Source organism: Calliopsis andreniformis, unplaced genomic scaffold (assembly GCF_051401765.1).
Source record: "Calliopsis andreniformis isolate RMS-2024a unplaced genomic scaffold, iyCalAndr_principal scaffold0017, whole genome shotgun sequence".
Lineage (NCBI taxonomy): Eukaryota > Metazoa > Arthropoda > Insecta > Hymenoptera > Andrenidae > Calliopsis > Calliopsis andreniformis.
In genome coordinates, this window is record NW_027480429.1 from 10,510,828 (window position 1) to 10,523,592 (window position 12,765).

Sequence of the window (12,765 nt, forward strand, 5' to 3'; positions counted from 1 at the left end):
CCACCAGATGGAATAGTTAGATCCTTAGAAGTCAACGCCAGAAGCATAAAATACGATATAAATACAACAGCTTTTCCATCGTGTAAAAGTAGTAATTGCAAACAGTGTGAAAGTAATGGTCATTTCTACGTTCCGGGCAACCTAGGCTTCACTCTACGGCGTTGTTCCACCAGATCGAATAGTTAGGGCCTATGAAGTCAACACCAGAAGAATAAAATACAAAATAAATACAACAGCCTTTACACTGTATAAAACGAATAATTGCAACCTGTGTGAAGGTTATGGTCATATCTACGTTCCGGGCAACATAGGCTTCACTCTAGGACGTTGCTCCACCAGATCGAATAGTTAGGGCCTGTGAAGTCAACGCCAGAAGCACAAAATACAATAAAGGTGCAACAGTTTTTCCATCGTATAACAGGAATAATAGCAACCAGTGTGAAGGTAATGGTATGTTCTACGTTCCGGGCAACCTAGGCTTCACTCTAGGGCTGTGCTCCACCAGATCAAATAGTTACGGCCTAAGAAGTCAACGCCAGAAGCATAAATTACAATATAAGTACAACAGCTTTTCCATCGTGTATAATGTATATTTGCAAACAGTGTGGAAGTAATGGTCATTTCTACGTTCCGTGCAACCTAGGCTTCTCGCTAGGGTGTTGCTCCACCAGATGGAATAGCTAGGGCCTTAGAAGTCAACGCCCGAAGCATAAAATGCAAAATAAATAGAACAGTTTTTCCATTGTATAAAACGAATAACTGCAACCAGTCTTAAAGTACTGGTCATTTCTACGTTCGGGTAACCTAGGTTTCACACTAGGGCGTTGCTCCACCAGATCGAATAGCTAGGGACTTAGAATTCAACGCCAGAAGCATAAATTACAATATAAGTACAACAGCTTTTCCATCGTGTATAATGTATATTTGCAGACAGTGTGGAAGTAATTGTCATTTCTACGTTCCGTGCAACCTAGGCTTCTCGCTAGGGTGTTGCTCCACCAGATTGAATAGTTGGGCCAAAGAAATCAACGCCAGAAGCATAAAATACAATATAAATACAACAGTTCTTCCATCGTATAAAACGAATAATAGCAACCAGTGTGAAAGTTCTGGTCATTTCTACGTTCCGGGCAACCTAGGCTTCACCCTAGGGCGTTGTTCCACCAGATCGAATAGTTAGGGCCTAAGAAGTGAACGCCAGAAGCATAAAATACAATATAAATACAACAGTTTTTCCATCATATAAAACGAGTAATTGCAACCAGTATGAAAGCTATGGTCATTTCTACTTTCCGGGCAACCTAGGCGACACCCTAGGGCGTTGCTCCAGCAGATTGAATAGTTAGGGCCTTAGAAGTCAATGCCCGAGGCATAAAATGCGATAAAAATACAACAGTTTTTCCATCATATAACAGGAATAATTGCAACCAGTTCGAAAGTGATGGTCATTTCTACGTTCCGGGCAATCTTGGCTTCACTCTAGGGCGTTGCTCCACCAGATCGAATAGTTAGTGCCTTAGAAGGCAACGCAAGAAGCATAATATACAATATAAGTATAACAGTTCTTCCATCGTATAAAACGAATAATAGCATTCATTGTGAAAGTGATGATCATTTCTACGTTCCGGGCTACCTAGGCTGCACTTTAGGGCGTTGCTCCACCAGATCGAATAGGTGGGGCCATAGAAGTCAACGCCCGAAGCATAAAATACAAAATAAATAGAACAGTTTTTCCATCGTATAAAACGAATAATAGCAACCAGTGTGAAAGTTATGTTCATTTCTACGTTTCGGGCAACCTAGGCTTCTCCCCAGGGCGTTGTTCCACCAGATCGAATAGTTAGGGCCTAAGAAGTGAACACCAGCAGCATAAAATACAATATAAATACAACAGCTTTTCCATCGTATAAAACGAATAATGGTAACCAGTGTGAAAGTTATGGTCATTTCTACGTTCCGGTCAACCTAGGCTTCACTCTAGGACGTTGCTCCACCAGATCGAGTAGTTAGGGCCTGTGAAGTCAACGCCAGAAGCACAAAATACAATAAAGGTGCAACAGTTTTTCCATCGTATAACAGGAATAATAGCAACCAGTGTGAAGGTAATGGTATGTTCTTCGTTCCGGGCAACCTAGGCTTCACTCTAGGTCGGTGCTCCACCAGATCAAATAGTTACGGCCTAAGAAGTCAACGCCAGAAGCATAAATTACAATATAAGTACAACAGCTTTTCCATCGTGTATAATGTATATTTGCAGACAGTGTGGAAGTAATGATCATTTCTACGTTCCGTGCAACCTAGGCTTCTCGCTAGGGTGTTGCTCCACCAGATGGAATAGCTAGGGCCTTAGAAGTCAACGCCCGAAGCATAAAATGCAAAATAAATAGAACAGTTTTTCCATCGTATGAAACGAATAACAGCAACCAGTCTGAAAGTACTGGTCATTTCTACGTTCCGGGTAACCTAGGTTTCACACTAGGGCGTTGCTCTACCAGATCGAATAGCTAGGGCCTTAGAAGTCAACGCCCGAAGCATAAAATACGATATAAATACAACAGCGTTTGCATCGTATAAAACGAATAATTGCAAACAGTGTGAAAGTAATGGTCATTTCTACGTTCCGGTCAACCTAGGCGTCACTCTAGGGCGTTGCTCCTCCACATCTAATTGCTACGGCTTTAGAAGTCAACGCCAGAAGCATAAAATACGATATAAAGACAACAGCTTTTCCATCGTAGAAAACGATTAATGGCAACCAGTGTGAATGTTATGGTCATTTCTACGTTCCGGGCAACCTAGGCTTCAGTCTAGGGCCTTGCTCCACCAGATCGAATAGTTAGGGCCTTAGAAGTCAACGCCAGAAGCCTAAAATACGATAAAGATGCAACAGTTTTACCATTGTATAAATCGAATAATTGCAACCAGTGTGAAAGTTATGGTCATTTCTACATTCCGAGCAACCTAGGCTTCACTCTAGGGTATTGGTCCACCAGATCGAATAGGTAGGGCCATAGAAGTCAACGCCAGAAGCATAAAATACAATAAAAATGCTATAGTTTTTCCATCGTATAGCATGACTAATTGCAACCAGTGCGAAAGTAAAGATCATTTCTACGTTCCGGGAAACCTAGGCTTCACTCTAGGACGAAGCTCCACCAGATCAAACAGTTAGGGCCTTAGAAGTCAACGCCCGAAGCATAAAATACAAAATAAATAGAACAGTTTTTCCATCGTATAAGACGAATAATAGCAACCACTGTGAAAGTTATGATCACTTCTACGTTCCGGGCAACCTAGGCTTCACTCCAGGGCGTTGTTCCACCAGATCGAATAGTTAGGGCCTAAGAAGTGAACGCCAGCAGCATAAAATACAATATAAATACAAGAGTTCTTCCATCATATAAAACGAATGATTGCAACCAGTATGAAAGTTATGGTCATTTCTACGATCCGGGCAACTTAGGCTTCACTCTATGGCGTTCTTCAACCACATCGAATAGCTACGGCCTCAGAAGTAAACGCCTGAAGCATAAAATACAATAAAAATACAACAGTCTTTCCATCCTATAACAGGAATAATTGCAACCCGTGTGAAAGTGATGGTCATTTGTACGTTCCAGGCAACCTAGGCTTCACTCTAGGGCGTTGTTCCACGAGATCGAATTGTTAGGGCCTAAGAAGTCAACGCCAGAAGCATAAGATACAGTATAAATATAACAGTTTTTCCATCGTATAGAACGAGTAATAGCAACCAGTGTGAAAGTTATGGTCATTTCTACGTTACGGGCAACCTAGGCTTCACCCTAGGGCATTGTTCCATCAGATCGAATAGTTAGGGCCTAAGAAGTGTACGCCAGAAGCATAAAATACAATATAAATGCAACAATTTTTCCATCATGTAAAACGAGTAATTGCAACCAGTATGAAAGTTTTGGTCATTTCTACGTTCCGGGCTACCTAGGCTGCACTTTAGGGCGTTGCTCCACCAGATCGAATAGGTGGGGCCATAGAAGTCAACGCCCGAAGCATAAAATACAAAATAAATAGAACAGTTTTTCCATCGTATAAAACGAATAATAGCAACCAGTGTGAAAGTTATGTTCATTTCTACGTTTCGGGCAACCTAGGCTTCTCCCCAGGGCGTTGTTCCACCAGATCGAATAGTTAGGGCCTAAGAAGTGAACACCAGCAGCATAAAATACAATATAAATACAACAGCTTTTCCATCGTATAAAACGAATAATGGTAACCAGTGTGAAAGTTATGGTCATTTCTACGTTCCGGTCAACCTAGGCTTCACTCTAGGACGTTGCTCCACCAGATCGAGTAGTTAGGGCCTGTGAAGTCAACGCCAGAAGCACAAAATACAATAAAGGTGCAACAGTTTTTCCATCGTATAACAGGAATAATAGCAACCAGTGTGAAGGTAATGGTATGTTCTTCGTTCCGGGCAACCTAGGCTTCACTCTAGGTCGGTGCTCCACCAGATCAAATAGTTACGGCCTAAGAAGTCAACGCCAGAAGCATAAATTACAATATAAGTACAACAGCTTTTCCATCGTGTATAATGTATATTTGCAGACAGTGTGGAAGTAATGATCATTTCTACGTTCCGTGCAACCTAGGCTTCTCGCTAGGGTGTTGCTCCACCAGATGGAATAGCTAGGGCCTTAGAAGTCAACGCCCGAAGCATAAAATGCAAAATAAATAGAACAGTTTTTCCATCGTATGAAACGAATAACAGCAACCAGTCTGAAAGTACTGGTCATTTCTACGTTCCGGGTAACCTAGGTTTCACACTAGGGCGTTGCTCTACCAGATCGAATAGCTAGGGCCTTAGAAGTCAACGCCCGAAGCATAAAATACGATATAAATACAACAGCGTTTGCATCGTATAAAACGAATAATTGCAAACAGTGTGAAAGTAATGGTCATTTCTACGTTCCGGTCAACCTAGGCGTCACTCTAGGGCGTTGCTCCTCCACATCTAATTGCTACGGCTTTAGAAGTCAACGCCAGAAGCATAAAATACGATATAAAGACAACAGCTTTTCCATCGTAGAAAACGATTAATGGCAACCAGTGTGAATGTTATGGTCATTTCTACGTTCCGGGCAACCTAGGCTTCAGTCTAGGGCCTTGCTCCACCAGATCGAATAGTTAGGGCCTTAGAAGTCAACGCCAGAAGCCTAAAATACGATAAAGATGCAACAGTTTTACCATTGTATAAATCGAATAATTGCAACCAGTGTGAAAGTTATGGTCATTTCTACATTCCGAGCAACCTAGGCTTCACTCTAGGGTATTGGTCCACCAGATCGAATAGGTAGGGCCATAGAAGTCAACGCCAGAAGCATAAAATACAATAAAAATGCTATAGTTTTTCCATCGTATAGCATGACTAATTGCAACCAGTGCGAAAGTAAAGATCATTTCTACGTTCCGGGAAACCTAGGCTTCACTCTAGGACGAAGCTCCACCAGATCAAACAGTTAGGGCCTTAGAAGTCAACGCCCGAAGCATAAAATACAAAATAAATAGAACAGTTTTTCCATCGTATAAGACGAATAATAGCAACCACTGTGAAAGTTATGATCACTTCTACGTTCCGGGCAACCTAGGCTTCACTCCAGGGCGTTGTTCCACCAGATCGAATAGTTAGGGCCTAAGAAGTGAACGCCAGCAGCATAAAATACAATATAAATACAAGAGTTCTTCCATCATATAAAACGAATGATTGCAACCAGTATGAAAGTTATGGTCATTTCTACGATCCGGGCAACTTAGGCTTCACTCTATGGCGTTCTTCAACCACATCGAATAGCTACGGCCTCAGAAGTAAACGCCTGAAGCATAAAATACAATAAAAATACAACAGTCTTTCCATCCTATAACAGGAATAATTGCAACCCGTGTGAAAGTGATGGTCATTTGTACGTTCCAGGCAACCTAGGCTTCACTCTAGGGCGTTGTTCCACGAGATCGAATTGTTAGGGCCTAAGAAGTCAACGCCAGAAGCATAAGATACAGTATAAATATAACAGTTTTTCCATCGTATAGAACGAGTAATAGCAACCAGTGTGAAAGTTATGGTCATTTCTACGTTACGGGCAACCTAGGCTTCACCCTAGGGCATTGTTCCATCAGATCGAATAGTTAGGGCCTAAGAAGTGTACGCCAGAAGCATAAAATACAATATAAATGCAACAATTTTTCCATCATGTAAAACGAGTAATTGCAACCAGTATGAAAGTTTTGGTCATTTCTACTTTACGGGCAACCTAGGCTACACCCTAGGGCGTTGCTCCAGCAGATTGAATAGTTAGGGCCTTAGAAGTCAATGCCCGAAGCGTAAAATGCAATAAAAATACAACAGTTTTTCCATCATATAACAGGAGTAATTGCAACCAGTTTGAAAGTAATGGTCATTTCTACGTTCCGGGCAATCTCGGCTTCACTCTAGGGCGTTGCTCTACCAGATCGAATAGTCAGTGCCTTAGAAGGCAACGCAAGAAGCATAATATACAATATAAATATAACAGTTCTTCCATCGTATAGAACGAATAATTGCAACCAGTATGAAACTTATGGTCATTTCTACTTTCCGAGCAACCTAGGCTTCACCATAGGGCATTGCTCCAACAGATTGAATAGTTAGGGCCTTAGAAGTCAACGCCCGAAGCATAAAATACAAAATAAATAGAACGGTTTTTCCATTGTATAAAACGAATAATTGCTACGAGTGTAAAAGCTATGGTCATTTCTACGTTCCGGGCAACCTAGGATTCACCCTAGGGCGTTGTTCCACCATATCGAATAGTTAGGGCCTAAGAAGTGAACGTCAGAAGTATAAAATGCAATAAAAATACAACAGTTTTTCCATCGTATAGCAGGAATAATTCTCAACCAGTGTGATAGTAGTGGTCATTTCTACGTTCCGGGCAACCCAGGTATCACACCAGGTCGTTGCTCCACCAGATCGAATAGTTACGGCCTAAGAAGTCAACGCCAGAAGCATGAAATACGATAAAGATGCAACAGTTTTTCCATCGTATAAAACGAATAATTGCAATCAGTGTGAAAGTTATGGTCATTACTACATTCCGTGCAACCTAGGCTTCACTCTAGGGCGATGCTCCACCAGATCGAATAGTTAGATCCTTAGAAGTCAACGCCAGAATCATAAAATACGATATAAATACAACAGCTTTTCCATCGTATAAAAGGAATAATTGCAAACAGTGTGAAAGTAATGGTCATTTCTACGTTCCGGGCAACCTAGGCTTCACTCTACGGCGTTCTTCCACCAGATCGAATAGTTAGGGCCTATGAAGACAACACCAGAAGAATAAAATACGAAATAAATACAACAGCCTTTACACTGTATAAAACGAATAATTGCAACCTCTGTGAAGGTTATGGTCATATCTACGTTCCGGGCAACATAGGCTTCACTGTCGGGCGTTGCTCCACCAGATCGAACAGCTAGGGCCTTAGAAGTCAACGCCCGAAGCATAAAATACAATATAAGTACAACAGTTTTTGCATCGTATAAAATGAATAATTGCAAACGGCGTGAAAGTAATGGTCATTTCTACGTTCCGGTCAACCTAGGTGTCACTCTATGGCGTTGCTCCACCACATCTAATAGCTACGGCTTTAGAAGTCAATGCCAGAAACATAAAATACGATATAAATACAACAGCTTTTCCATCGTAGAAAACGATTAATGGCAACCAGTGTGAATGTTATAGTCATTTCTACGTTCCGGGCAGCCTACGCTTCAGTCTAGGGCCTTGCTCCACCAGATCGAATAGTTAGGGCCTTAAAAGTCAACGCCAGAAGCATACAATACGATAAAGATGCAACAGCTTTCCATCGTATAACAGGAATAACGGCAAACAGTGTGATAGTACTGGTCATTACAACGTTCCGGGTAATCTAGGCTTCACTCTAGGGCGTTGCTCCACCAGATCGAATAGTTACTGCCTTAGAAGTCAACGCCAGAAGCATAAAATACAATATAAATACAACAGTTTTTCCATCGTATAAAACGAATAGGTGCTACCCGTATGGAAGTGATGGTCATTTCTACGTTCCGGGCAACCTAGGCCTCACTCTAGGGTGTTGTTCCACCAGATTCAATAGTTCGGCCAAAGAAATCAACGCCAGAAGCATAAAATACAATATAAATATAACAGTTTTTCCATCGTATAAAACGAATAATAGCAACCAGTGCGAAAGTAGTGATCATTTCTACGTTCCGGGCAACCTAGGCTTCACTCTAGGGCGTTGCTCCACCAGATCAAACAGTTAGGGCCTTAGAAGTCAACGCCCGAAGCATAAAGTACAAAATAAATAGAACAGTTTTTCCATCGTATAAAACGAATAATAGCAACCAGTGTGAAAGTTATGGTCATTTCTACGTTTCGGGCAACCTAGGCTTCACCCCAGGGCGTTGTTCCACCAGATCGAATAGTTAGGGCCTAAGAAGTGAACACGAGCAGCATAAAATACAATGTAAATACAACAGCTTTTCCATCGTATAAAACAAATAATGGTAACCAGTGTGAAAGTTATGGTCATTTCTACGTTCCGGTCAACCTAGTCTTCACTCTAGGACGTTGCTCCACCAGATCGAATAGTTAGGGCCTGTGAAGTCAACGCCAGCAGCACAAAATACAATAAAGGTGCAACAGTTTTTCCATCGTATAACAGGAATAATAGCAACCAGTGTGAAGGTAATGGTATGTTCTATGTTCCGGGGAACCTAGGCTTCACTCTAGGGCGGTGCTCCACCAGATCAAATAGTTACGGCCTAAGAAGTCAACGCCAGAAGCATAAATTACAATATAAGTACAACAGCTTTTCCATCGTGTATAATGTATATTTGCCAACAGTATGGAAGTACTGGTCATTTCTACGTTCCGGGTAACCTAGGTTTCACACTAGGGCGTTGCTCCACCAGAACGAATAGCTAGGGACTTAGAATTCAACGCCAGAAGGATAAAATACAATATAAGTACAAAAGTTTTTCCATTGTATAAAATGAATAATTGCAGACATTGTGAAAGTAATCGTCATTTCTACGTTCCGGTCAACCTAGATGTCACTCTAGGGCGTTGCTCCACCACATCTAATAGCTACGGCTTTAGAAGTCAACGCCAGGAGCATAAAATACAATATAAATACAACAGCTTTTCCATCGTATAAAATGAATAATTGCAAACAGTGTGAAAGTAATGGTCACTTCTACGTTCCGGGCAACCTAGGCTGCACTCTAGGGTGTTGCTCCACCAGATCGAATAGTTAGGTCCTAAGAAGTCAACACCAGAAGAATAAAATACAATAAAAATACAACAGTCTTTCCATCCTATAACAGGAATAATTGCAACCCGTGTGAAAGTGATGGTCATTTCTACGTTCCAGGCAACCTAGGCTTCAGTCTAGGGCCCTGCTCCACCAGATTGGATAGTTAGGGCCTTACAAGTCAACGCCAGAAGCATACAATACGATAAAGATGCAACAGCTTTCCATCGTATAACAGGAATAACTGCAAACAGTGTGATAGTACTGGACATTACTACGTTCCGGGTAATCTAGGCTTCACTCTAGGGCGTTGCTCCACCAGATCGAATAGGTAGGGCCTAAGAAGTCAACGCCCGAAGCATAAAATACGATATAATTACAACAGCATTTCCATCGTATTAAATGAATAATTGCAACCTGTGTGAAGGTTATGGTCATATCTACGTTCCGGGCAAACTAGGCTTCACTGCCGGGATTTGCTCCACCAGATCGAGATGTTAGGGCCTAAGAAGTCAACGCCCGAAGCATAAAATACGATATAAATACAACAGCATTTCCATCGTATTAAATGAATAATTGCAAACAGTGTGAAAGTAGTGGTCATTTCTACGTTCCGGGCAACCTAGGCTTCACTGTATGGCGTTCTTCCACCACATCGAATAGCTACGGCCTCAGAAGTCAACGCCTGAAGTATAAAATACAATAAAAATACAACAGTCTTTCCATCCTATAACAGGAATGATTGCAACCCGTGTGAAAGTGATGGTCATTTCTACGTTTCAGGCAACCTAGGCTTCACTCCAGGGCGTTGTTCCACAAGATCGAATAGCTACGGCCTCAGAAGTCAACGCCAGAAGCATAAAATACAACATAAGTACAGCAGCTGTTCCATCGTATAAAAGGAATAATTGCAAACAGTGTGAAAGTAATGGTCATTTCTACGTTCCGGGCAACCAAGGCTTCACTCTACGGCGTTGTTCCACCAGATGGAATAGTTCGGGCCTAAGAAGTCAACGCCAGAAGCATAAAATACGATATAAATACAACAACTTTTCCATCGTATAAAACAAATAATTGCAACCAGTGTGAAAGTTATGGTCATTTCTACGTTCCGGGCAACCTAGGCTTCACCCTAGGCCGTTGTTCCACCAGATCGAATAGTTAGGGCCTAAGAAGTGAACGCCAGAAGCATAAAATGCAATATAAATACAACAGCTTTTCCATCGTATAGCAGGAATAATTTGCAACCAGTGTGATAGTAGTGGTCATTTCTACGTTCCGGTCAACCCAGGTTTCACTGCAGGGCGTTGCTCCACCAGATCGAATAGTTACGGCCTAAGAAGTCAATGCCAGAAGCATAAAATACGATAAAGATGCAACAGCTTTTCCATCGTATAAATCGAATAATTGCAATCAGTGTGAAAGTTATGGTCATTTCTACATTGCGAGCAACCTAGGCTTCACTGTAGGGCGATGCTCCACCAGATCGAATAGTTAGATCCTTAGAAGTCAACGCCAGAAGCATGAAATACGATATAAATACAACAACTTTTCCATCGTATAAAAGGAATAATTGCAAACAGTGTGAAAGTAATGGTCATTTCTACGTTCCGGGCAACCTAGGCTTCACTCTACGGCGTTGTTCCACCTGATCGAATAGTTAGGGCCTATGAAGTCAACACCAGAAGGATAAAATACAAAATAAATACAACAGCCTTTACACTGTATAAAACGAATAATTGCAACCTGTGTGAAGGTTATGGTCATATCTACGTTCCGGGCAACATAGGCTTCACTGTCGGGCGTTGCTCCACCAGATCGAATAGCTAGGGCCTTAGAAGTCAACGCCCGAAGCATAAAATACAAAATAAACAGAACGGTTTTTCCTTTGTATAAAACGAATAATTGCTACCAGTGTGAAAGTTATGGTCATTTCTACGTTCCGCGCTACCTGGGCTTTACTCTAGGGCGTTGTTCCACCAGATGGAACAGTTAGGGCCTAAGAAGTCAACGCCAGAAGCATAAAATACGATATAAATGCAACAGTTTTTCCATCGTATAAAACGAATAATTGCAATCAGTGTGAAAGTTATGGTCATTTCTACATTCCGAGCAACCTAGGCTTCACTCCTGGGCGTTCCGCCACCAGATCAGACAGTTAGGGCCTTAGGAGTGAACACCAGCAGCATAAAATACAAAATAAACACAACGGTTTTTCCTTTGTATAAAACGAATAATTGCTACCAGTGTGAAAGTTATGGTCATTTCTACGTTCCGCGCTACCTGGGCTTTACTCTAGGGCGTTGTTCCACCAGATGGAACAGTTAGGGCCTTAGAAGTCAACGCCCGAAGCATAAAATACAATATAAATAGAACGGTTTTTCCATTGTATAAAACGAATAATTGCTACGAGTGTAAAAGCTATGGTCATTTCTACGTTCCGCGCAACCCAGGTTTCACTTCAGGTCGTTGCTCCACCAGATCGAATAGTTAGGTCCTAAGAAGTCAACACCAGAAGAATAAAATACAATAAAAATACAACAGTCTTTCCATCCTATAACAGGAATAATTGCAACCCGTGTGAAAGTGATGGTCATTTCTACGTTCCAGGAAACCTAGGCTTCACTCTAGGGCGTTGTTCCACAAGATCGAATAGTTAGGGCCTCAGAAGTTAACGACAGAAGCATAAAATACAACATAAATAGAACAGTTTTTCCATTGTATAAATCGAATAATTGCTACCAGTGTGAAAGTTATGGTCATTTCTACGTTCCGCGCAACCTGGGCTTTGCTCTAGGACGTTGTTCCACCAGATGGAATAGTTCGGGCCTAAGAAGTCAACGCCAGAAGCATAAAATACGATATAAATACAACAACTTTTCCATCGTATAAAACAAATAATTGCAACCAGTGTGAAAGTTATGGTCATTTCTACGTTCCGGGCAACCTAGGCTTCACCCTAGGCCGTTGTTCCACCAGATCGAATAGTTAGGGCCTAAGAAGTGAACGCCAGAAGCATAAAATGCAATATAAATACAACAGCTTTTCCATCGTATAGCAGGAATAATTTGCAACCAGTGTGATAGTAGTGGTCATTTCTACGTTCCGGGCAACCCAGGTTTCACCGCAGGGCGTTGCTCCACCAGATCGAATAGTTACGGCCTAAGAAGTCAATGCCAGAAGCATAAAATACGATAAAGATGCAACAGTTTTTCCATCGTATGAAACGAGTAATTGCAATCAGTGTGAAAGTTATGGTCATTTCTACATTGCGAGCAACCTAGGCTTCACTGTAGGGCGATGCTCCACCAGATCGAATAGTTAGATCCTTAGAAGTCAACGCCAGAAGCATGAAATACGATATAAATACAACAACTTTTCCATCGTATAAAAGGAATAATTGCAAACAGTGTGAAAGTAATGGTCATTTCTACGTTCCGGGCAACCTAGGCTTCA